This window comes from Limulus polyphemus, unplaced genomic scaffold (genome assembly GCF_000517525.1).
Source record: "Limulus polyphemus unplaced genomic scaffold, Limulus_polyphemus-2.1.2 Scaffold157, whole genome shotgun sequence".
NCBI classification, from domain to species: domain Eukaryota; kingdom Metazoa; phylum Arthropoda; class Merostomata; order Xiphosura; family Limulidae; genus Limulus; species Limulus polyphemus.
This window is the reverse complement of record NW_013665767.1, coordinates 16,250-20,600: the sequence shown is the minus strand read 5'-3', so window position 1 is coordinate 20,600 and position 4,351 is coordinate 16,250. Positions and strand designations below refer to the sequence as shown.

At 34.0% G+C, this 4,351-nt stretch overlaps 1 protein-coding gene across 2 annotated transcripts in view; it reads right to left on the bottom strand.

Moving 5' to 3' along the window:
• The window catches only part of LOC106476617, a 94,649-nt gene extending 92,718 nt beyond the window's left edge, over positions 1-1,931 (bottom strand). For both annotated transcript variants that reach the window (XM_022381329.1, XM_013937265.2), the window contains exon 1: positions 1,678-1,931. The gene's annotated coding sequence lies outside the window, so the exon portion shown is untranslated. The remainder of the gene's footprint in view (positions 1-1,677) is intronic.
• Positions 1,932-4,351: the final 2,420 nt, after the last annotated feature.

Here is a 4,351-nt window from a genome sequence, read left to right as displayed (position 1 = left end):
AAAGTACACAGGAAATACAAACAACTTATTTTCTATATAAAGTAAATAGAAAACTCCAACAACATATTTTCTATATAAAGTACATAGGAAACTCCAACAACTTATTTTCTATATAAAGTAAATAGAAAACTCCAACAACATATTTTCCATATAAAGTACACAGGAAATACAAACAACTTATTTTCTATATAAAGTACATAGGAAACTCCAACAAGTTATTTTCTATATAAAGTACACAGGAAATACAAACAACTTATCTTCTATTTAAAGTACACAGGAAATACAAATACTTATCTTCTATTTAAAGTAAATAGAAAACTCCAACAACTTATTTTCTATACAAAGTAAATAGAAAATTCCAACAACATATTTTCTATATAAATTACATAGAAAACTCCAACAACTTATTTTCTATATAAATTACATAGAAAACTCCAACAACTTATTTTCTATATAAAGTACATAGGAAACTCCAACAACTTATCTTCTATATAAAGTAAATAGAAAACTCCAACAACATATTTTCCATAGAAAGTACACAGGAAATACAAACAACTTATTTTCTATACAAAGTACATAGGAAACTCCAACAACGTTTATTTTTTAATATGTTTAACAATCCATTGGTCCCTTATGACCCATTGATAATTCTAAGGTTACTCTATTCATCAATGCACTCTGAAGTGATCTTCATACACCCAACTCAGAAATTATAACTTATGGAATATGATATACTTTTAAAAAATTTTCAGCTGACATATGAAATTGTGGGGAAAAAACATCAAGTACAGCTTCTAATTAGTAATTCATAAAAATTTTCAAATAACACTACACAAATACTGTAAATAAAACACGTACCTGCCTTAAGCTTTGCGTAATCTCTACCAGATAACCCAAGATGAAAAATATATGCTTTTATCTTTTTTTTTTTCATGCTTTAATTTTACACACTCTTTATATATATATACGTTACAGTATGGTCAGTGAGTTTATCGAACTAGAAGTATGTGCATGCATTATAAAAAAAAAACTAATCTCCGTTTGAATTTCCTTATTATCAACATATAAACAGCGCTGTCCCAAGCAAAACGGCATATTTAAACTAAATTCCATAGTGATGTATTGCTAGCTTGTTCAAAATTTAGAAAAAATGGTATGGATTTCTTGTTTTTTTATGCTTTTATTTATCTTAACTTAAGATTTGTTCCTAAATCAAACAGTATTGCTGCCATTGCCAATAAAGTTCAGGCATAGTCGTATCAGGTGTTCTTTGTTTTTATACAGACATGTGAATTTTATTTTTAGGGTTCTGATTCGTTGTTATGCGTGCTTCACGAACTAGTCTGCCTATGTTTAACTTTTAAGACGCGACTGTGATACGAACTCTGATGCAAAAATAAGTGAATTACGACGTAAACTAATCGTGGGATTTTAAATCATACTATTCACATCATATTGATTATGACCTATTTATTAGAATATATTACGGAAACAACTCATTGTAAACTATATAAAAATATTATTATTAGGCCTAATTAATATATACAGCCTAATAATATATTTTATTAGGCTGTATCTTCTCTACGAACATGTCAAACTATCTGGAATATAATATTTTACGTTCAAGTAACATTAACAAACTTTACGACTTGTTAAATAAGAGAAATCCCTACCTACCTCAGGCAAAATAGAATAAAAGTTTTGAACCGTTAACCACAGTGATAAGAAAGAAACTCTAGCAGTTTAGCGGGTCCTGTGCAACCCCCCAGCTGGCAGCAAGCACATCTGTTGAGGCGGCTACCCGTCTCTTTGTCGTATAGAGTTACATCCTCTTGGGTTCGGATCGTGGGAGAACTTGTGGCCGGCCTGACATGTTCGGTTCATCTGTCTAGTCCGCTCCTGATGAACTTTGTCACCCCTAATTCCTCCTAGTCCAACTAACTAGTATGCACATGTAACGTCACAAGCTGTCATCGTCTATGCAGCGCGGGCGTCGTTTTGATTGGGTGCGAGATCGCTAAGGCGCGGTTGTCACGGCGACGAGATGAGGCTGATCAATCTGGTGTTGAAGTTTATAACACAAAAGGGAGTGTTGTTCTAGATTAATCACAGAAGTGGTCATAAACATGGTCTAATCAAACATGACCTTATTTCCGGTGAATTACTAGCCAAAGTTCTACCAGAAGACACTAAAAGCATCGAAAAATCTACGTAACATTTGTTTGTTGTTGTTTTTGCTATCTCCTGTGTTAATATTAATTTCAGCAGTAGTTGCAAGTGGTTTTATTACAGTTTTTGAGTTTCATTCAGAAACGCTTGTTTTATCAAATTCTTAGCGCAAAGTCTGCAATTAACGCAAGCGCTGAGGTATCGAACTCCTCTCGTGCCAGCCACGTGGCACTAGAAGTAAATGAACGTATAACTGTGCACTAAAGCATAACAGCTGCCATCCACAAAGCAGAGCTACCAGCGTGGCAGCTGACCAGCTGGTAACTTTAGTCCTTTCAGAAGTTCCCAATAGTGAAAACTGCAGCTGAGTGTACGAAAACGACTACATCTAATTCAATGACGGTTCAAAAAAAAAAGAAGAAGAAAGGAATACATTTGTTCCTCCTCTGTTTTGATGTTTCTTAAAGTTAAAGTTGTTTTGTCAACTGTGCCTTTTTTTACCACATTTCTTTCTGCAAAACTGTCACGAGCAATATTACATTACACAGCAAACTCTGTGGTTGTTGTTTTTATTCTACTCTCAAAGAGTTAATAAAAGGTTAAAACTTATTTTAATAAAAAATTGAAATGAAATAGTATATGGATTTTCATGTTAATCACTAAGAGCTTATAAAACGTGAAAATATAGATTTACCAACAGCTTGAGAGGAAGTTCTTTGGCTTTCTCATATCGCACTACTCAGTAAGAGTTCGTATATATCTTGAACTTCTAGGTAAGCCTGTTGTGTCTTTCTTATCTACCACCGAAAAGTTGTAAAGCAGTATTCAAGGTAAGTAAGGTTTTGTTAATATTCTGTGGAACTAAGTGAATAGAGAACAAACAAGTGCTAACTCCCCAGTTTAACACTTGAATTTGTTTCATATGTCAATTGGGACAATAGATAGAAGTTATTTTGGATAAACTTCAATTTACGAAATACGTATAGTTATTTAAATAGGCATTATACTGTTTTTTAATGTTTCATCTAAAATTAATGAGAAGGTTCTCACTCTGGCTAAATACCTTACGAACAGTTTTAAGCATCATAATAAAAGCATTGTACCTTTCTTTCCACCTAAGCTGAGGATCTCAAAATAAATGGTAAGTCAACAATAGGAAGTGAAGAACAGTAACTATTCTTGTCTGCTTTCGTCCAACTATCGAAGCAAGGGGCATATAGAAAACAAAGGCAATAAGTCACTCGGTGTTGTACTCATCTAACCTTGAAACTGTCATTTGAAAATCATATCCGAGTGAATGGCATTTCCATGACAGTTTTCTCTCTTCCGGGCACATGTAGGCTAATGTAGATGTGCATTCCGTCTCGTTTGTCAAAAGTTTAAGATACTGATAATGCACATTAAAGTAACTGGTTGAATTCACTACTGACGCAGATAACGATAATTGGTTGAGTGCTTAGGATAGTGCTGAGGTCGATGGAAATAGTGTAAAGCTGAGAATATCGCTGATATAAATGATAATAGTTGGTTGAGAGCTTATGATACTGCAGACGTAGATGATATTAGTTGTTTGAGAGTTTAAGATATTGCTTGTGACGCTACTGTACTTTTATGCATTTCCAATTCTGCGAATGACGTATAATTGCAGTAGTCTCGTGACTTATAAACGAAAGTGACAAGCGATGCTTTGTAGCCCAGGGGACTTGTTACTTCTTTCTGTTATCTGCGACCAATCCCTACGGGACTATGCCTTGCGTCTCTTAATGGCAAAAAAGTCTACCCAGATTGACTAAGTGCTTATTATTAATTACAGTAAAAGGAAGTTAATTGTTTTCTAGTCCTGAATAGGATCCCAATTTGAAAGTTCCTGGCTCTTTATTGGATTAGTTATCCAGACTGTTTATAGCCAGTCAAAAAACGTTACTGAGAAATTAGCCAGTATAGATGTTCAAATATCTCAATACTGTGAGTGCTGAGTAAATACACATGTGGTACAATCTGTGTGATAAGTCAAGGCTATATTTTCATGCTGTACACAAGTGTCAGGGTGTTTTCTTTACTGCTGTGTTCATTTTATTCTTCTACAAATAAATATTTTTGAACCTTGCGATCTGCTTAATTGCTTGTTAGTTACAGCCTCGTTCATGAATACCACATAGAGCGTGCTGTGTTTCTCAATGAC